This window comes from Cervus canadensis, chromosome 33, assembly GCF_019320065.1.
Source record: "Cervus canadensis isolate Bull #8, Minnesota chromosome 33, ASM1932006v1, whole genome shotgun sequence".
In the NCBI taxonomy this organism is placed as follows: domain Eukaryota; kingdom Metazoa; phylum Chordata; class Mammalia; order Artiodactyla; family Cervidae; genus Cervus; species Cervus canadensis.
The window spans coordinates 18,036,592-18,059,364 of record NC_057418.1 but is presented as its reverse complement, the minus strand read 5'-3'; the positions used below and the strand labels follow the sequence as shown (position 1 = coordinate 18,059,364).

The 22,773-nt window shown below is 39.8% G+C and overlaps 1 protein-coding gene across 1 annotated transcript in view; it reads left to right on the top strand.

The window, feature by feature from the left end:
* EPM2A (EPM2A glucan phosphatase, laforin) overlaps positions 1-22,773 on the top strand; it is a 106,592-nt gene that overhangs the window by 15,303 nt on the left and 68,516 nt on the right. The window lies entirely within an intron of this gene.

Sequence of the window (22,773 nt, the reverse complement as noted above, 5' to 3'; positions counted from 1 at the left end):
CTATTTCTTACTCCACTTTTATTCCTCTGCAAAAGCTAATTTGTCTTCATTTCATATTACCTTTTTTACCACAACGGTGATTTGTTTAGAGTAGTATTGACATGTTAAAAGTTTTAATCCTTAAATAATTGATTATTATAATTTAGGAAGATTATGCAAATAAACATGCAACTTTGTGTTTTTAAGATAATGCACTTTTTTGCTAAGGCTGTCATAATAAACTCCTTTTGACTGGATGGCATAAACAACAGAAATTTATTCTCTCACAGTTCTGGAGACTGGAAGTCCAAAATTCAAATGTGGGCAGGTTTGTTTCTTCTGAGACCCATGAGGAAGGGCTGTGTTCTAGGCCTCACCTGTTGACTTACAGATGGTTGTCTCCTCCCCGTGTCTTCACATCACCTCCTATGTGTCTCTCTGTCCAAATTTACTCTTTTTATGCAGATACCAGTCATACTGGAATAAAGTCCACCCCAATGTCCTCATTCTAACTTCATTACCACTGCAAAGACTCCCCAAATAAGTTTACTCTGAAGAAATGGGCATTGAGTAAGGCTTCAGCAATACAAATTTTAGGAGGCACAATTTAACCTATAACCAGTAGTAAATCTTTTCCAACATTTATTTCATTTATCAAACTGTTCTCTATATTCTGTATTATTAAAGCAGGTTATCATTTATCTTTGGGTAGAAAAAAATCCTTCTCTATAGTTACTTCACTGTTATCGATATTCTAGGTGAAAGCACCTATTTGGAAGGCAATGGGAAGGGAAATAATAGTATAGTAGGAAGAACAAATATTAGCAATAAGATAAACCCAGGTTGGACTGCAGATTCTGCCAGAATGATTGTATTACCTTACATGAATTACCTAATGCCAGGAGTTCATTTCTTCCCTTCTACAAAGGGGTAGTTAACACACCCCTATAAAGTAACTAGAAAAACATAGTAGCTTTAAGATAGTCAGCAGTTTCTAGCAACTGAATTACCTGTGCCTTTCCATTTTTACTAAGATGAAATTTCCTGATGATCTTAAAGACAGTTTTGTGTTTATTGAGGCACCAGTTTTAAGTAATATTGGACTACTCCATACACTGATCCCAAACTATACCTGTGTTGCCAGTGTATTGTAGACCATGCTGCAGCCTCTTAAAAATAACTTTTGGACTCTGTGGGAGAAGGCGAGGATGGGATGTTTTGAGAGATCAGCATCGAAACATGTATATTATCAAGGGTGAAACAGACCACCAGCCCAGGTTGGATGCATGAGACAAGTGCTCAGGGCTGGTGCCCTGGGAAGACCCAGAGGGATCCGGTGGAGAGGGAGGTGGGAGGGGGGATCGGGATGGGGAACACATGTAAATCCATGGCTGATTCATGTCAATGTATGGCAAAAACCACTACAATACTGTAAAGTAATTAGCCTCCAACCAATAAAAATAACTGAAAAAATAAATAAATAAAAATTACTTGCACCACCCATTTCTACCATGCTTTCACTCTTACTGTACTATGCCTTGGTGAGGACTGGGTTTGAGTGGAGGACAGATGGATACATACTGCATAAGAGATATTATCCACATTCCAGTCCAATTTTGTGAATACAGTGCACTCAGTCTTAATTGGATAAACTTTGAGTAGAAGAAAGTTCTCCTAAATATAACTTTGGTCCTTTGTTTCACCCATTAGGAGACGAGGGTCTTTCAAGAGCATGACTATGCTTACTGCACTCAAACTATCAAATAAATCATTAAAAAGGGAACATAAATTGAGGTACCTGGCAGAGCATTACATGAGATAGCTTAATGAGATACTTATGAAAAACAAGTATAAATAGAACTTTGAAGAGTGACTCATGAAATGCTAAGAAAGAAATATTCATTTCAACAATAGTTTATTACTGTTGAATGAAAAAATTCTACTCACTATAAATTACAATAAACTTAATTTTACTCTTTCTTAATCATCTGAAACCATCCTGCTACTGCTAAGTCACTTCAGTCGTGTCCGACTGTGTGCGACCCCATCTCTGGGATTCTCCAGGCAAGAACACTGGAGTAGGTTGCCATTTCCTTCTCCAACGCATAAAAGTGAAAAGTCAAAGTGAAGTCGCTCAGTCATGTCCGACTCTTCGCGACCCCATGGACTGCAGCCTACCAGGCTCCTCCGTCCATGGGATTTTCCAGGCAAGAGTACTGGAGTGGGGTGCCGTTGCCTTCTCCAGAAACCATCCTAGGAAACCTGAATTTATGTTGAACCATAGCATCACCAAGTTAACTCTCCTCATTTTTTGATGGATAAAGTGGGACCCATAAAGTTTAAGTGGCTGACCTAAGCTCACACCCTGCTAGCCTGTGAGAAACACTAGGCTAGAACACAAGTGTCGTGGCTTAGCACTTTTCCTTCCAGACAGTATCACCTCTGCCAGGCAGGGCATGGAGATTTGATGAGTGAATTTTATTTTATTATGTTTACATTTTTAAAATTGGAGTATAGTTGCTTTACAATTTTGTGTTAGTTTCTGCTGTACAAGGTGAATCAGGTATTTAAGTATACGTGTATGCCCTCTCTCTTGAGCCTCGCTCCCAGCGCCCCGCCCCACCCCTCTAGATCATCACAGAGCCCTGAGCTAACCTCTGTTTTACACGTGGTAGTTATATATGTCAATGCTACTCTCCCAATTCGTCCCGCTCTCTCCCTCCCCCACTATGTCCACAAGTCTGTTCTCTACGTCTCCGTCTCTATTCCTGCCCTGCAGATAGGTTTGGTGAGTGAATTTTAATATCTTGTACATAAGCTCTGAGCTCTGGGACTTCATAGGTGAACAGGAGGTCATGGTGGCTGTGTAATACCTAGGCTATGGTCACTGAGAAGGGATTTGATGGAGAAATAATGGAGAAGTGAGTTGAGACTCGATTTATTCCAAATGGTTCTTTCTTTCGACACTCTCTTAATCTTCCTCCCACCTTCTTTTCCTTCAAAATATTTTTTTAAATGTGTTGTTTCAGCTAAAATGACCCAAAGTTTTGAGAACAATAGGAATGATATTGAAATCAGAATAAACAGCATTTTTTTTTCCTTGCTCTTGGACCAAACCATGATCTACCACATATCCACATATCCAAAATAAATCGTGCCAGACTAAAATAATCCAGGAATAGATTTTACTATGCTTCCCTGATAGCTCAGTTGGTAAAGAATCTGCCTGCAATGCAGGAGACTCCGGTTTGATTCCTGGGTCGGGAAGATCTGCTGGAGAAGGGATAGGCTACCCACTCCAGTATTCTTGGGCTTCCTTTGTGGCTCAGCTGGTAAAGAATCCGCCTGCAATGTGTGAGACCTGGGTTCAATCCCTGGGTTGGGAAGATCTCCCGGAGAAGGGAAAGGCCACCCACTCCAGTATCCTGGCCTGGAGAATTCCATGGCCCGTATGGTCTCTGGGGTTGCAAAGAGTTGGACATACTGTTTCTCATTCCATCTCCCCCAGTACCTGACCCTCCATAATTTGCCAGAGAACTGAAATGAAAATGCTTGCTGCTTTTAGAGGACATACTCATGTCCTCTAGAAGCAGAATGGGGTTCTAATTTTAGTGAAAATTAAAGAAAATATCATTGCATCCTCACCCAGTGAGGAGGGAGAAATGCTCTGAAAAGTTTTTTTCCCCCCTGAAAGGTGGCAGAACAACTAAAATCTGAAAAGTGTCCCTTGGTGCTCCTGTGGAGACAAAATAAGCTGGACAAAATATTAGTTTAAACCAGTATAACATATTTCATGGTGGGGAATTTAGGGAAGTGAAATGTAGATGGTGGAGATTTTATGCTTCAATCGACATGTTTCTTCGTGTAAAGGTAAAGCTCAGGAGTGTCTGGGACATGAGAGTGAAAGAGAAGAAGGTTTATGAATTGTGATTTGTAGAAAGTCAGAGCATGGATAGCTTAATGAGATGAAAGAAGCCCGAGGAGCTTTCAACTTTCTGTGAAAGAAACTGACTTGGCTGATAGGTCAGGTCTGACCAGCTGGGTGGGTCTCCGCTAGGCACGAGAGATAGCTCAGTCTTGGTTACCAATATTGGTGCCAATGTTTCCATACCAGTAAGCTGATGAAAATGTTTCATTATTCCAAGACGACCATCAGTTTGAGTTTCTTTATTTTCTGTTTTCTGGTCTGATGGTGGGATCATGGGCCATGTGTAGCTGGCTGAGGTCTGTAGTATACAGCCAGTATACAGTGGAGTGAGATACTTAACATTTTCAGTTTCATGACCTTCATTTTTTTAAATGCCAAATCATAATGTCACATTAACAAAGAGCTTTATCCCAAATTTTAGCTAATTAAAGAGAATCAGAGGAATGGTTACTTAGAAATCATTTCCTTTTCCCAGCTTACTCGTAAAAGGCTCTATTCTATGAGAAAATAATAGATCACCATTTGACCTGTTATTGACAAAATTTCTGTTGTAGTGCAATCGACTTTCAATTAGCATAATGTTTTCAAAGGTTCATGCATATTGTGGCTTGTTCTAGATGTTATGTTTGTAGATGTGTACCTTTGGAAAAAGTTAATATAGCATTTACATTTATGTCTTTACTACATTTATGTCATATACTACTGTCTTTACTGACCACAGTCGCTAAAAATCTATTTGATGAGCGTGAGAGTCACTGTCCAGAAAAAGAATAATTCAGAGTCCCATACACAGGAAATTATATTGGGGAGTTATACTGCTCTTTCCATGGCCTAGAGTCAGAACTACACTGCTGCTGCTGCTTGGTCACTTCAGTCGTGCCGACTCTGTGCGACCCCGTGGACTGCAGCCCCCAGGCTCCTCCGTCCATGGGGTTCTCCAGGCAAGAACACTGGAGTGGGCTGCCATGCCCTCCTCCAGGGGATCTTCCCCACCCAGGGATGGAACCCAGGTCTCCTGCATTGCAGGCGGGCTCTTTACCAACGAGCCATCAGGGAAGCCCTCAGAACTATACAATATATCACCTATTGAATTCTGAGTTTGTGCAGATTCTGAGTGTTGTGCAGAACACATTGGTTTAAAGTGTTGCTTTAACACTTACTAATTCAGAATAATTATGAGGAAGAATTGAGTTAATATAGAGGAGCATTCTTTGTAAATTAAAATGATAAATATTTTGTATTAAAAATATTAAGATTTTGTTATTGGCCTATTTATCTTTATTATTTTTTGGTTACATTTCCAATATTATTTGCAATGAAAGAGTATCCCATATAAATTTATTAAAAGTACTTTACCCCTGAGCTGTGTATGCTTTTTCTGCACAGACTTTTGTCTTTACTTAATCTGTTTGGAAATCTGAATCTGAAATTTTCACTTGATAATGCTGTTTTTGATGGTGGCTGAAGAGGTTTTATTATTTCTCAGAGAGATGTACTTAGAATTCATTAGTGGATCAATCTAATTAGGTGTGAATGTAGAGATCCATAATCCAAATCAAACTTCAAAAAGAAACTCTTCCAGGTGGTCTGCTGTTACAAAGGGGAAAGTGTCGTGAAAATAAAAATGTATCAGTGTCATTAAACCACCAATTTTATTATTATTTAAAACCTTACTTTGGTTTTAGCCTTTGAGAAAAAAATCTTTGTTACTTTCCCTCCCTCAATTAGGCAAAAACTAAGAAATTAGAATCTGTATTGATTTGTTTATTCAGTTCATTTAACAATTTTGAGGCTCAGTTATCCACCTGGAATTGCAGTAGGTGCTGGGAAACATAGATGAAAAATTCACAGCCCTTGCATTTGAGAGACATATTCTAGTTGAGAGAAAAAGACTTTTCATCAAGTAAGGACTGTAACAGAAATCTAAGAATCTATATATGGTGTTATGGAGGAAGTTCATCCAGGTGGGAATTCAAGAAGGAGTTGGGAAAGCCTATACATAAGAAGGGGTAGTATTTTGAACTTGGTATTTAAAGAATAATAAGTTCTTCCCTCCCCTCTTTTTTCTGTAACTATAGAAATAAAAACTAGATTATTAAAAAAAAAAAATCTGCCTGATGTGTATTCAACAGGAAATTGGTGTCCTGCCTTTATCCTCCACAAGTGAGAGTCCTGGTTTTACTGAAGTGAGGGGGACAAAGCCCAAATCTGAGGGCTCAGAGGCACGTAAGCCATTCAGCCCTTTGTGGAGGGGCTCCCTGCATGTCCTGGGGTCAGGCGGGGTGAGCTGTAGGAATGTAGGGTTTTGGTAAAGGAGGTGCTGTAGGGGCAGCTGGTGAGGAGGGTGGGAATGGTGTCTGCAGGGGACCTGGGGGCATCTGCTGTGGGCTGGTGAGGATGGTCTTCTTTCTTGGGACTTGTACAGAGGTAGCCTTTCTTGCCGCATTGCTCATTTTCAACCTTCTCTGTTGGCATCTTTTTCTTCAAATGTAACTCAAGTAACTCATTGGTGAAGTTTCTAGATACATCAGTGACCCCCCCTCCTGCCCTCCCCAACCTTTTGGAGCATTGGGATCACCAGGGGAGCTGTTTAAAATACAGATTTGGGGTCAATCACAGACTTAACAGAATCTCCAGAAATGATGCTTGTAAATCCATATTTTTTAACAGTTTTGAGATATAATTCACATATCATAAAATTCACCCTATTAAGTTGTATAATTCAGGGGTTTTCAGCATATTCACAATATTGTGTAACCACCAACACCCATTCTCCAGTGTTTTCACCACTCCAAAAAGAAACCCTGTACTCACTACTGATCAGTCTCCCTTCCTCCCCATACTCACCTCCTCTGGCAAACACTAATGTAATTTCTGTCTCTGTGGATTTGCCTGTTCTGGGTATTTCGCGTAAATGGGACCGTATAGTATGTAGCCCTGTGTAACCGACTTTCACTAAGCATGATGTTTTCAAATGTTCATGAATCCTGTAGCATGTCTCAGTTCATCTTGCTTTTATGACAATCTTATTGCATTATATGAATGCACCACAATTTGTGTATTCATTGCTCAACCCAGATGGACATATGGGTTATTCTAAGTTTTTGAATAATGCTGCTATAAACATTCGTGTACAATTTTGGGTGGACTGATGTTTTTACTTCTTCTGGGTATATACCCAGAAGTTAGCTGCTGAATCATATGGTAACTCCATTGTTTAACTTTTGAGGAACTGCCAAACTGTTTTCCAAAGTGACTGCAGCATTTTAAATTCCCACCAACAATGTTTCAGAGCTTCCGTTTCTCACTGGGTTGACAATGCTTGTTATTTTCTGTATTTTTTTATTTTAGTCATCCCGGGGGTGTGAAGTGATGTTTCATTGTGATTTTGATTTGCATTTCCCTAATGGCTGATGACGTTGAGCATCTTTTCGTATGCTTATTGGGCCACGTGTCAATCAGAAGATACACGTGTGTTGTATATTCTTGGAGAAATGTCTATTCACATCTTTTCACTCATTTTTCATTGGGCTATTTGTCTTTCAGATGTTCAATCATTGAGCATTCTTTAAAAAAAAAAAAAACCATCTTGGGTGACCTTGATGCAGATACTTGGATGGATAATAAAAACTATAGAGTAGGCAGTGGGCATATTAAAGCATGAACTGCATGAATTGGCTTTGTATAGTGTTTCACTTTGTTGTAAAGAAGTGGAGCAATTTGGTTTAATGCTGATTTATTGGAATTATCTGTTAAATACATTTATCCTTTCTTGGCTAACCCTAACATTACCATGTTCATCTTTCTGTTCACTACTGTTAGGTGTTAAGTGCTCTTTGAGCTTCTTCCCTCAGATCACCTCTTGTATTAAGTTACCTTCTTTCTTAGGAGGACCTCCTCCAATTCCATGATGAAGGTCCATCTAGTCAAGGCTATGGTTTTTCCAGTGGTCATGTATGGATGTGAGAGTTGGACTATAAAGAAAGCTGAGTGCCGAAGAATTGATGCTTTTGAACTGTGGTGTTGGAGAAGACTAAGAGTCCCTTGGACTGTAAGGAGATCCAACTAGTCCATCCTAAAGCAGATCAGTCCTGGGTGTTCATTGGAAGGACTGATGTTGAAGCTGAAACTCCAATACTTTGGCCACCTGATGCGAAGAGCTGACTCATTTGAAAAGACCCTGATGCTGGGAAAGATTGAGGGCAGGAGGAAAAGGGGACGACAGAGGATGAGATGGTTGGATGGCATCACTGACTCAATGGACATGGGTTTGGGTGGACTCTGGGAGTTGGTGATGGACAGGGAGGCCTGGCGTGCTGCGGTTCATGGGGTCGCAAAGACTCGGACACAACTGAGCGACTGAACCGAACTGATAGCTCTAGCTCTAATCCCTCTCCTGGGTTTCAGGTTTATTTATTCCATTGTCTATGAGACTTTTTCATCTGGATGTCCTGCAAGTACTTTAAACTCAGGATATTCAAATCTCAACTTATAATCAGCCTTTGCAAATCTTCTTTTTCTGTTGTCCTGGTTTGAAGACACGATAGCTTAGTCACTCAAGTGTATAGAACGTTCGTACTTCTTAGACTGGAATGCCTGCATCATGAGTCTCTAGGGCATTTCCTAGGCCAAGATTTTGATTTAATAATTCTGAGATTGTCCAGAGAGTAAGAATTTTATAAGTGCTTTTTTTTCCCATCTTTTTTTTTTTTCATTTATTTTTATTTGTTGGAGGCTAATTACTTCACAACATTGCAGTGGTTTTTGTCATACATTGACATGAATCAGCCATGGAGTTACATGTATTCCCCATCCTGATCCCCCCTCCCACCTCCCTCTCCACCCGATTCCTCTGGGACTTCCCAGGGCCCCAGGCCCGAGCACTTGTCTCATGCATCCCACCTGGGCTGGTGATCTGTTTCACTATAGATAATATACATGCTGTTCTCTCGAAACATCCCACCCTCGCCTTCTCCCACAGAGTCCAAAAGTCTGTTCTGTACATCTGTGTCTCTTTTTCTGTTTTGCATATAGGGTTATCATTACCATCTTTCTAAATTCCATATATATGTGTTAGTATGCTGTAATGGTCTTTATCTTTCTGGCTTACTTCACTCTGTATAATGGGCTCCAGTTTCATCCATCTCATTAGAACTGATTCAAATGAATTCTTTTTAATGGCTGAGTAATATTCCATGGTGTATATGTACCACAGCTTCCTTATCCATTCATCTGCTGATGGGCATCTAGGTTGCTTCCATGTCCTGGCTATTATAAACAGTGCTGCGATGAACATTGGGGTGCACGTGTCTCTTTCAGATCTGGTTTCCTCAGTGTGTATGCCCAGAAGTGGGATTGCTGGGTCATATGGCAGTTCTATTTCCAGTTTTTTAAGAAATCTCCACACTGTTCTCCATAGTGGCTGTACTAGTTTGCCTTCCCACCAACAGTGTAAGAGGGTTCCCTTTTCTCCACACCCTCTCCAGCATTTATTGCTTGTAGACTTTTGGATAGCAGCCATCCTGACTGGCGTGTAATGGTACCTCATTGTGGTTTTGATTTGTATTTCTCTGATAATGAGTGAGGTTGAGCATCTTTTCATGTGTTTGTTAGCCATCTGTATGTCTTCTTTGGAGAAATGTCTGTTTAGTTCTTTGGCCCATTTTTTGATTGGGTCATTTATTTTTCTGGAATTGAGCTTCAGGAGTTGCTTGTATATTTTTGAGATTAATCCTTTGTCTGTTGCTTCATTTGCTATTATTTTTTCCCAATATGAGGGCTGTCTTTTCACCTTGCTTATAGTTTCCTTTGTTGTGCAAAAGCATTTAAGTTTCATTAGGTCCCATTTGTTTATTTTTGCTTTTATTTCCAATATTCTGGGAGGTGGGTCATAGAGGATCCTGCTGTGATGTATGTCAGAGAGTGTTTTGCCTATGTTCTCCTCTAGGAGTTTTATAGTTTCTGGTCTTACATTTAGATCTTTAATCCATTTTGAGTTTATTTTTGTGTATGGTGTTAGAAAGTGTTCTAGTTTCATTCTTTTACAAGTGGTTGACCAGTTTTCCCAGCACCACTTGTTAAAGAGGTTGTCTTTTTTCCATTGTGTATCCTTGCCTCCTTTGTCGAAGATAAGGTGTCCATAGGTTCGTGGATTTATCTCTGGGCTTTCTATTCTGTTCCATTGATCTATATTTCTGTCTTTGTGCCAGTACCATACTGTCTTGATGACTGTGGCTTTGTAGTAGAGTCTGAAGTCAGGCAGGTTGATTCCTCCAGTTCCATTCTTCTTTCTCAAGATTACTTTGGCTATTCGAGGTTTTTTGTATTTCCATACAAATTGTGAAATTCTTTGGTCTAGTTCTGTGAAAAATACCGTTGGTAGCTTGATAGGGATTGCATTGAATCTATAGATTGCTTTGGGTAGAATAGCCATTTTGACAATATTGATTCTTCCAATCCATGAACACGGTATGTTTCTCCATCTGTTTGTGTCCTCTTTGATTTCTTTCATCAGTGTTTTATAGTTTTCTATGTATAGGTCCTTTGTTTCTTTAGGTAGATATACTCCTAAGTATTTTATTCTTTTTGTTGCAATGGTGAATGGTATTGTTTCCTTAATTTCTCTTTCTGTTTTTTCATTGTTAGTATATAGGAATGCAAGGGATTTCTGTGTGTTAATTTTATATCCTGCCACTTTACTATATTCATTGATTAGCTCTAGTAATTTTCTGGTAGAGTCTTTAGGGTTTTCTATGTAGAGGATCATGTCATCTGCAAACAGTGAGAGTTTCACTTCTTCTTTTCCTATCTGGATTCCTTTTATTTTTTTTTCTGCTCTGATTGCTGTGGCCAAAACTTCCAAAACTATGTTGAATAGTAGTGGTGAGAGTGGGCACCCTTGTCTTGTTCCTGATTTAAGGGAAATGCTTTCAATTTTTCACCATTGAGGGTAATGCTTGCTGTGGGTTTGTCATATATAGCTTTTATTATGTTGAGGTATGTTCCTTCTATGCCTGCTTTCTGGAGAGTTTTCATCATAAATGGATGTTGAATTTTGTCAAAGGCTTTTTCTGCATCTATTGAGATAATCATATGGTTTTTATCTTTCAATTTGTTAATGTGGTGTATTACATTGATTGATTTGCGGATATTAAAGAATCCTTGCATTCCTGGGATAAAGCCCACTTGGTCATGGTGTATGATTTTTTAATATGTTGTTGGATTCTGTTTGCTAGAATTTTGTTAAGGATTTTTGCATCTATGTTCATCAGTGATATTGGCCTGTAGTTTTCTTTTTTTGTGACATCTTTGTCTGGTTTTGGAATTAGGGTGATGGTGGCCTCATAGAATTAGTTTGGAAGTTTACCTTCTTCTGCAATTTTCTGGAAGAGTTTGAGTAAAATAGGTGTTAGCTCTTCTCTAAATTTTTGGTAGAATTCAGCTGTGAAGACATCTGGTCCTGGGCTTTTGTTTCCTGGAAGATTTCTGATTACAGTTTTGATTTCCTTGCTTGTGATGGGTCTGTTAAGATCTTCTATTTCTTCCTGGTTCAGTTTTGGAAAGTTATACTTTTCTAAGAATTTGTCCATTTCATCCAAGTTGTCCATTTTATTGGCATAGAGCTGCTGGTAGTAGTCTCCAATGATCCTTTGTATTTCAGTGCTGTCTGTTGCGATCTCTCCATTTTCATTTCTAATTTTGTTAATTTGGTTCTTCTCTCTTTGTTTCTTAATGAGTCTTGCTAATGGATTGTCAATTTTGTTTATTTTTTCAAAAAACCAGCTTTTACCTTTTTGATTTTTGCTATGGCCTCTTTAGTTTCTTTTGCATTTATTTCTGCCCTAATTTTTAAGATTTCTTTCCTTCTACTAACCCTGGGGTTCTTCATTTCTTCCTTCTCTAGTTGCTTTAGGTGTAGAGTTAGGTTATTTATTTGGTTTTTTTCTTGTTTCTTGAAGTAAGCCTGTAATGCTGTAATGCTTCCCCTTAGCACTGCTTTTACAGTGTCCCATAGGTTGTGGGTTGTTGTGTTTTCATTTTCATTCATTTCTATGCATATTTTGATTTCTTTTTTGATTTCTTCTATGATTTGTTGGTTATTCAGAAGCGTGTTATTTAGCCTCCATATGTTTGAATTTTTAACAATTTTTTTCCTGTAATTGAGATCTAATCTTACTGCACTGTGGTCAGAAAAGATGACTGGAATGATTTCAATTTTTTTGAATTTTCCAAGACCAGGTTTATGGCCCAGGATGTGATCTATTCTGGAGAAGGTTCCGTGTGCACTTGAGAAAAAGATGAAGTTGATTGTTTTGGGGTGAAATGTCCTATAGATATCAATTAGGTCTAGCTGGTCCATTGTGTCATTTAAGGTTTGTGTTTCCTTGTTAATTTTCTGTTTAGTTGATCTATCCATAGTTGTGAGTGGGGTATTAAAGTCTCCCACTATTATTGTGTTACTATTAATTTCCTCTTTCATACTTGTTAGCATTTGCCGTACATATTGCAGTGCTCCTATGTTGGGTGCATATATATTTATAATTGTTATATCTTCTTCTTGGATTGATCCTTTGATCATTATGTAGTGTCCTTCTTTGTCTCTTTTCACAGCCTTTATTTGAAAGTCTATTTTATCTGATATGAGTATTGCGACTCCTGCTTTCTTTTGGTCTCTGTTTGCATGAAATATTTTTTTCCAGCCCTTCACTTTTAGTCTGTATGTGTCTCTTGTTTTGAGGTGGGTCTCTTGTAGAAGCATATACAGGGGTCTTGTTTTTGTATCCATTCAGCCAATCTTTGTCTTTTTGTTGGGGCATTCAACCCATTTACATGTAAGGTAATTATTGATAGGTGTGGTCCCGTTGCCATTTACTTTGTTGTTTTGGGTTCATGTTTATACAACCTTTCTGCATTTCCTGTCTAGAGAAGATCCTTTAACATTTGTTGAAGAGCTGGTTTGGTGGTTCTGAATTCTCTCAGCTTTTGCTTGTCTGTAAAGCTTTTGAATTCTCCTTCATATCTGAATGAGATCCTTGCTGGGTACAGTAATCTAGGTTGTAGGTTATTCTCTTTCATTACTTTAAGTATGTCCTGCCATTCCCTTCTGGTCTGGAGGGTTTCTATTGATAGATCAGCTGTTATCCTTATGGGAATCCCTTTGTGTGTTATTTGTTGTTTCTCCCTTGCTGCTTTTAATATTTGTTCTTTGTGTTTGATCTTTGTTAATTTGATTAATATGTCTTGGGGTGTTTCACCTTGGGTTTATCCTGTTTGGGACTCTCTGGGTTTCTTGGACTTGGGTGTCTATTTCCTTCCCCATTTTAGGGAAGTTTTCAGCTATTACATCCTCGAGTATTTTCTCATGGCCTTTCTTTTGTCTTCTTCTTCTGGGACTCCTATGATTTGAATGTTGGGGCGTTTCACATTGTCCCAGAGGTCCCTGAGGTTGTCCTCATTTCTTTTGATTCTTTTTTCTTTTTTTCTCTCTGCTTCATTTATTTCCACCATTTTATCTTCTACCTCACTTATCCTATCTTCTGTCTCTCTTATTCTACTCTTGGTTCCCTCCAGAGTGTTTTTGATATCATTTATTGCATTATTCATTTTTAATTGACTCTTTTATTTCTTCTAGGTCTTTATTAAACATTTCTTGCATCTTCTCAATCTTTGTCTCCAGGCCAATTATCTGTAACTCCATTTTGTTTTCAAGATTTTGGATCATTTTTATTATCATTATTCTAAATTCTTTTTCAGGTAGATTCCCTATCTCCTCCTCTTTTGTTTGACTTGGTGGGCATTTTTCATGTTCCTTTACCTGTTGGGTATTTCTTTGCCTTTTCATCTTGTTTAGATTGCTGTGTCTGGAGTGGGCTCTGTATTCTGGAGGTCTGTGGTTCCTTTTTATTGTGGAGGATTTACCCAGTGGGTGGGGTTAGACGATTGGCTTGTCAAGGTTTCCTGGTTAGGGAAGCTTGCGTCGGTGTTCTGGTGCGTGGAACTAGATTTCTTCTCTCTGGAGTGCAATGGAGTGCCCAGGAATGAGTTTTGAGATGGGTCTGTGTGTTAGGTGTGACCTTGGGCAGCCTGTATGTTGACGTTCAGGGCTATGTTCCTGCGTTGCTGGAGAATTTGTGTGGTATGTCTTGCTCTAAAACTTATTGGCTCTTGGGTGGTGGTTGGTTTCAGTGTAGGTATGGAGGCTTTTGGACAGTCGCTTATTACTTAAAGTTCCATGTAGTCAGGAGTTTTCTGGTGTTCTCAGGTTTTGGGCTTAAGTCTCCTGCCTCTGGATTTCAGTTTTATTCTTCTGGTAGTCTCAAGACTTCTCCAACTATACAGCACTGATAATAAAACTAGGTTAATGGCGAAAAGATTCTCCCCCATGAGGGACACCCAGAGAGGTTCACAGAGTTACATGAAGAGGAGGAGAAGGAGGAGGGAGATAGAGATGAGCAGGAGGAGAAAAAGGGGGACTCAAGAGGAGAGAGACAGATCTACACAGTTGTCTGTTCCCAAAGTGTTCTCCGTAGCCCAGACACCCACATAGATTCACAGAATTGGGTTGGGAAGAGAAGGGGAAAGGAGGAAATAGAGGTGTTCTGAGGTAGAAAACAGAGTCAAGATTGGGAGAGAATAATCAACACACTCCTGAATAAAAATGGGAACTGAATATTGGATTCTTAAATGTCCACAATTTATATCATATACTGAAAAACAAAGATTAAAAATCTAGAGTAGAGGTTAGACTCTTAAAAATACAATATTAAAAACAAAAACCGAAACACACAAAAAAATTTTAGAAATATGTATGAAGTTCAGTTTAAAAATAGGGCTTCTCTTTTTTTTTTGTAAGGTTATAGTGTAATGAAAATGAAAATTAAGGAGTAGTAGAGGAGTACTAGAGGACTTTAAAAGGAAATAAGAGAAAAAGAAAAATAGAAAATAGAAGAGAAAAAGAAAAAAAACAAGAAAAAAAATTTTCCTAATTAAAAAAATTGTAAAAATCTATGAAAATTAAAGTTAAGGAGTAATGGGGGAGTATTAGGGAATTTTAAAAGAAAATAAAAGAGAAAAAATAAAAAAGAAAAAATAAAAAAAATTTTTTTTTTTTTACTTAAAAAAAAAAAGTAAAAATATATCTAGGAAATTCTTTGGAACTGTTGCGGTCAGTGTGGGTTCGGCTCAGTTTCAGATAGCTCCTCGTTCCAGCTTACACTTCTCAATATCTACAGGCCCCTTCTGGTGTAGTTGGTGTTATCTACAGGGGTTTTAATCTGTTGCACCGGTCCCTTCTGAAGCGGTTCCCTTTGTTTATTTGGCTTCTGTTTGCCGGTCTCTTCAGTGCCTAATTTCCTCCCTGACTCAGGCAGGTGGAGGTGGCCTCTTACTCAGGTTGCTAGTTCCGTCGCGCGGGGAGGGGCTGGCGCTGCTTTCTCCGTCTACACTGCTCAGGCTCCCGGCTGCTCTATATGGAGCACGCCCCGCGCTGTACCCGGTTCCAGCCCTCCGGTGTTCCACAAAAGCGCGGGACAAAAAGCTGCGCCTGCTCTTTGTGCCTTCCCCGTCTGAGCAGCTCAGGCAGCCAGGGGCTTGATGGGCGCACTCTCCCCGGGTGCGACACGCCTTCTCCCCTCCACGGTCCCAGCCTCAGTTTCTGCAGGCGCCAGTCGGGTGCGTGCACCTTCTGCCTCCGCGTCCGCAGCCCCAGTCCCCTCCCGCGCCGGTCGGGTGCCTGCGCCCTGTCTCCCCGCGACCCTCCCGGTGGAATCTCAGGAGGTCTTTGATTAGAAATTGGAGGCCTGTTTGCAGTGCGGTAGGGGATGCAGTCCTTGGGGCCGAGCCTGCCCCTTTCACCTCCCCCCTGCCTCCTGCCTCCTGCCTCCGGCGGGGCTGGGCCGGTCCGCAGCCTGCGAGCTCTTCTCTGGACTTGCTCGGTCCCTTTGTTCTGCGAACGGCCGGCAGTGTGTTCGGGCGGTTAATTATCTCTCTCTCTCTTGCTATCCCACAGTTTAAGTTGGTAACTCACAAAAGCTCCCTCCGATTGCCCTCAGGGCACTCAGGCCTGGTCCTTACCCTCAGCAATGCCGCCCGCTCCTCTCCGTTCCGCCCCCACTTGCTGGTGGCGGATGTGGGCGTCTGGGGTACTTTTCTGCTGGGAGTTGCTTTTAGGCACGTAATCTGCGGGTTTTATTTATTCTTCCCCTCCCAGTCAGGTTGCCCTCTGAGATTCAAAGACTTCCCCCAGACCCGCCAGTGCGAGGGTTTCCTGGTGTTTGGAAACTTCCTCTATTAAGACTCCCTTCCCGGGACGGATCTCCATCCTTAGCTCTTTTGTCTCTCTTTTTATCTGTTATATTTTGTCCTACCTCCTTTCGAAGACAATGGGTTGCTTTTCTGGGCGCCTGATGACCTCAGCTAGCGATCAGAAGTTATTTTGTGAAGTTTGCTCTGCGTTCAATTATTCTTTTGATGAATTTGTAGGAGAGAAAGTGGTCTCCTGGTCCTATTCCTCCGCCATCTTGGCTCCTTCCCCCCACAAGTGCTTTTGATAAGCAGCTGACTTGGAAGACCACTGTAAGAGATTCTGCAGGTGACATATTTCAAACTGTACCTGCATCCCGTTTTATGTTCATCTTTCTGCCTCTGCAGTCAGTTTGGTTCCTTGGCATTTCGGTGGCTTCTACAGGTCTAACTCCACTGCATCCCTTCTCGATTCATTCTTTCCTCCACGCTGCTGTCTTCCTAAAGCACAGATTCGATAATGTCCCATATGTGACTGAATATTCTTTGACAATTTCTTATTTCCTATAAAATGAGTCTAAACTTCTAGTATGACCTTTCAGTTTCCTCAAAATCTGGCAATTATTTACTTTAAAAAATTTACTTTGCCTGTACTTTCCTGCTATTTCCTAAAAACAATCTAAGTTTCAGTCCACCTAGATGCTCATTTTCTCCCAATATTTTATGCACCTCTTTGTTAGTGCTGTATCCGTTTTTTTTTTTTTTAATTTCTGTTTAAACCATAGCAGTCTCAGATCTGTAACAAACCATGCTGCAATATTCCATTGGCTTTGGGGAAATAATATGAAAACCAGTTAGAGGTAACTTCTTTAAGGAAAAGGGAATGGCAAACCACTTCAGTATTCTTGCCTTGAGAATCCCAGGAACAGTATGAAAAGGCAAAATGATGTGACACTGAAAGATGAACTCCTCAGGTCAGTAGGTGCCCAATATGCTACTGAAGAGCAGAAAAATAGCTCCAGAAGGAATGAAGAGGCTGAGACAAAGCAGAAACAACACCCAGTTGTGGATGTGTCTGGTGGTGAAAGTAAAGTCTGATGCTGTAAAGAACAATATTGTATAGGAACTGGGAATTTTAGGTCCATGAATCAAGGTAAATTGGAAGTGGTCAAACAGGAGATGGCAAGAGATATAAATTTAGATTACTTAACTTCTTTCAATAATTTATATTTATTATAAAACTATTAGCACAACAAATGACTATATAATATAAAATTGTTGAATCTATCTAAAAAAACCTTCTGATTCATGCATAACACACACACCTGCATATACATACTTCTTTGAGTTAGGAACATAGGGGATTATTATCTTACTCGCTAAGGGGTGTCTGTCATGGTCCATTGATGGCATTTCTAGGTGAGCTTGCTTTCTTTTTCTCTGGCAACTGGCTAGGTCATCAGTGTTGATTAGATTCAGTAGAAAGGTTTTCATTTTAGAGCTTCTGATCAGAGACTTAACATTAGCATAGGCAGAGGGAACAAACCATACACATCTCTCCTGCTAGAGCAAGTGTTACTGAGCTATGAAAATAGCATGGTTTAGTGAACTCATATATCTTGGTCACCTACTTATTTAACCTCTATGCAGAGTACATCATGTAAAATGCCAGGCTGGATAAATCACAAGCTTGAATCAAGATTTTCAGGAAAAATAACAACCTCAAATATGCAGATGATACTACTTTAATGGCAGAAAGTGAAGAGCCTCTTGATGAGGGTGAAAAGGAGAGTGAAAAAGCTGCCTTAAAACTCAACATTCAAAAAATAAAGATCATGGCATCTAATCCCATCACTTCATGGCAAATAGATGGGGGAAAAGTGGAAAGAGTGGCAGATTTTATTTTCTTGGGCTCCAGAATCACTGCAGATGGTGACTGAAGCCATGAAATTAAAAGATGCTTGTTCCTTGAAGGAAAGCTATGGCAAAACTAGAGAGCATATTTAAAAAAAATATATATGTCACTTTGTTGACAATGGTCTGTATAGTCAAAGCTGTAATTTTTTCAGTAGTCATATAAGGATATGAGAGTTGGAGCATAAAGAAGGCTGAGCACTGAAGAATCAATGCTTTTGAACTGAGGTGCTGGAGAAGACTCTTGAGAGTCCCTTGGGCTGCAAGGAGATCAAACAGGTCAATTCTAAAGGAAATCAATCCTGAATATTCATTGGAAGGTCTGATGCTGAAACTGAAACCCCAACACTTTGGCCACCTGATGCAAAGAGTTGACTCACTGGAAAAGTCCCTGATGCTGGGAAAGATTGAGGGCAAAAAGAGAAGAGGACGACAGAGGACGAGATGGCTGGATGGCATCACTTACTCAATGGACATGAGTTTGAGCAAACTCCATGAGCTTGTGCAGGACAGGGAAGCCTGGCATGCTGTAGTCCTTGGGGTCGCAAAGAGTTGATGTGACTTAGCAGCTGAACTACAACATGTTCATCATATATGCAATTAGTGCATATGCTGGTTCTGTTACCCCCACTCAACTTGTTGTAGGTTTAACATATGTGTAAGTAAGGCAGCAATGATGATTGATAATGGATATAATTTGCATTTATCTAGCTCTGGTAGCCCCACCCACATAGTTATAGTTTTGTGTATATGTAGATTAAGTAACCCTGCCATGTGATGAGAGTAACCCTGCCATATCTTATGAGATATGGTATCCTTCCCTGAACACAGGCAGCCTCTATGAGTTTCTACTGATAAAGTGCTGTATCCAGAAGTAGGACTTGGAGTCATCACTCATACTTACAAACATTCTAAATATCTTTTCTTGGTCTACTTGTTTAATACATACTCATTTTTATTTCCCATTTATGAAACATACATATTTCAAGCCCTCTAGCCTTCTCTGATAGATTTTCCTTTTATTTATTTAGCTGTGCTGGGTCTTAGTTGGGTCATGCAAACTCTTAGTTGTGGCACATGGGATTTAGTTCTCTGACCAGGGATCAAACCCAGGTCCCCTGCACTGGGAGCGTCTTAGCCACAGGACTACCTGGGAAGTGCCTAACCTTTCTTTTTGATATTTAAGTAAAGTTGCTTGAATCCCCATCCCACATACTGAGGGATCTGACCTCTTTCCTCTGTGTAACCGAGAACCACTTTTTCTCAGCTTATTTGAAACAGTTGGGGGTATGGTAGATGATTATTGTTTACCGATATCTACATCCTTTCCATGTGGGAGATTGTTCTTCTTTGCCCTGTTGAAGATGTATACCTTTGTTATGTGGCTTGCTTTGGGCAATGAAGTGTAAGAAGAAATGATGTAGGTCACTTCCTGTTGCTTTGCCTTACTTTTTTCTGTCTGACAAGAGATTACTATTGATATTCCAAAAAATGGTTCCTCTTTCTGAAGGTCCCAGCGCAGAGATGACGACAACATGAAGGAGAGTCCTTGCTTAGCCAATCTATAATGAGCTCTAGCACAGGAGAGAGGCAGACCTTTGCTTTTCTATGCCACTGAAAACTTGGAGTTGCCCGTTATCACAGTGTGTGAACGTGTGTGTGTGTGTGTGTGTGTGTGTGTGTGTGTGTGCATGCTGTCCCTTCAGTCATGTGTGACTGTTGCAACCCCATGGACTGTAGCCCACGAGGCTCCTCTGTCCATGGGATTCTCCAGGCAAGAATACTGGGGTGGGTTGCCATGCCCTCCTCCTGGGGATCTTCCCGACCCAGGGATTGAACCTGCATCTCCTGCGGCTCCTGCATTGCAGGCGGATTCTTTAGCCCTGAGCCACCAGGGAAACCCCAGTAGGGTTCTACTTTAATCTATATTCCTGAAATCCCTTGGAAATGTTTGAGAAGACCAGATAATCTCTGAGCCTCACTTTTCTCATCTATGAAGGGCAGGTGTTGGTCAAGGGTGGAGATAGAGGCTCTTTTCAGAAGGAACTGCGTGGTGTCAGCACCAGAGGACTGAGGACCAGCAGCCCCGAGCTCTGGTGTTTGCTTGGCTGCTGGATAAATATCGGACTCTGTCAAGTCACGTAATCTGCTGGAACCTCAGACTCAGGAAGAGAGGCACTCGCATGTTTGTCTATCCCACTAGGTTTTTTTTTTTTTTTTGAGAAATAATATCTTTGAAAGTACTTTTAAAATTGTTAAGCTCTATTGTTCCAGTTAAAAAGTGGTATGAAATTCTTGCTTTCTTTTCAAATTCGAAGATTTTATTTCTATCTTAATTCCACTGGGTGGCAGTATTTCACTTGCACGCTACTATAATTTTATAGTTTTTATGTAATCTCATAGAAAAGAATTGAATCACCATTTCATTTTCTCTCAACCTTATTTCCACCCTTTCCCATCCCATGCACTCCCTTCCAAAATAATTCTGAGAATCTGTTACCATTTGTTTAAAAGTGATTGAATGACATAAATGTGAGGACAGTCACTAAAACTTAGCAATTTATCCAGAGCTTTTGGAACCCTGGTTTGATCCCTGGGTTGAGAAGATCCCCTGGAGAAGGGAATGGCTACCCACTCCAGGATTCTGTCCTGGAGAATCTCATGGACAGAGGAGCCTGGCGAGCTATGGTCCATGGGGTTGAAAAGAGTTGGACATGTCTGAAGGACTAACACTTTGCTTCTTTTGGGAAGAAGCCTTAGATAGCTTAACTTAGCTCAGATGTAGTTAAATTACTTTGACGTAGGTAATTAAAATCAGTTAAAAATCACCTACAAATATCTTGCTGTTGGCTTCTTTTGTGAGTGCTTTAACAATTATTTTTTTAAATAAACTCATATAGACATTTTTGACTGATAATACCACTGATGCTAGTTTTATCCTATGTACCCTAAGATAATAAAGTTGTTATGCTGAATCCTTTGATGTCTATGATGTGTTTGTGAAACACACTGTCAGCGTTCTGAATCAGTTTACCTTGTGTCAGAATTTCTTAGAAAATTAATTCTACAAGATCAGTTCAATAGGAAAAGTGCACTTGTAATGCTTGATAAGTTATTCCTGGCTGACTTCTTTTGATGTTAAGGCTTCCATATAAGGGATGGTTGGCTCCCCAGGGGGCTCAGTGATAAAGAATCTGCCTGCAATGCAGGAGTCACAGGTTCCATCCCTGGGCCGGGAGGTCCCCTGGGGACGGGAATGGCTACCCACTCCAGTATTATTACCTGGGAAATTCCATGGACAGAAGAGCCCTGCGGGTTACAGTCCATGGAGTCACAAAGGAGTCAGATACGACTTAGCACCTAAACAACAACAACAAAGTGATGGTCTAGGTCTTCTTGAGTTGTCTATCCATGTAGCATGAAAAAAATCAAGATTCTTTAGCAACATAATGGATTGCTAGTTTCCACTTGGAAGGAGACCATCAATGCAATTTCTAAACTGCCTTAATCACTGCATTCTATATAAGAGAAAGTAAAAGCTGTTTAAAAGTTGCTTGTAAAATGGTGTAAATAGGGAAATCTATTTTTAAATGGCTGACATTTGATAGAAAATTAAAATTTTAATTGCTTTATGTCAAATAAATTTTTGCTCTTTTCAATGAGGAAAAAAGCAATGATAGAAAGATAGATGTTTAAACATGAATTGATTTGCTAAAAGGAATTTCATTTCCTTCTCTTATGGTCATAATTATGAATCATATTTCCTCTCTTATATACAGAATAGTGATAAGCTATTTGCACTGTGTGCATGAACACACACAATTTTTTCTTTTTTTGTGGAAGATAATCCATAGCTTTTTTATTGATTCTCAAAAGAATTTATGACTCCAAAAATTTAAAAAAAAAACTCTGGCATTTCATCATCATTACATATTTTAAAGTAGGTTTAAAATTTTTTTAGAATTTTTGCTTCATAAAATATCAATTCTCATTTATACAAATGGAAAAAATGGAGGAACGGTGTATCTTAGTTAAGGATTTTGTAGCTCAGATGGTAAAGAATCTGCCTGAAATGTGGGAGACCTGGGTTCAATTCCTGGGTCAGGAAAATCCCCTAGAGAAGGAAATGGCAACCCACTCTGGTATTCTTGCCTGGAGAATTCCATTGTCAGAGGAACCTGGTGGGCTACAGTCCATGGAGTCACAAAGAGTCAGACATGACTGAGATATTAACATTTTCACAGATTAGAAAGTGACTGAATGGCTAACAGATTAGTTAAATGGATTCATTGCAAGTTGTACGACTGACCTAAAGTACTCTGATTGATAAGCCAGTAGGACCATGAGAGTAAGTGCAACTGGCATTTCACAAGTCACTTTATTCTAGGTCCTTTCCTGCTAAATCTCTTTATTAGTAATTTAGGAAGCATGCTTGTCACACTTGCTGAAGAGAGAAAACGGGGAAAGTGTTGCTATTTCATTTGAGAGAAACATTATTCAAAATATTAAGTCCCCAAAATAGGAATAAACCAACAAGAAATTAATAAAAGTCAAGCCTTATGTGTGCATTAATAAATTATTTGGTAAAAATAATAGAGGCCTAGAGAATTTGTCTTGAGAACCATTCAAAGTGAAAAGATTTGGGAGTTCCAATTAGTTCTGATTTTAGGAAGAAGTTAGTATCGTTTGATAAGAGATTGGTCAGAGTTTGT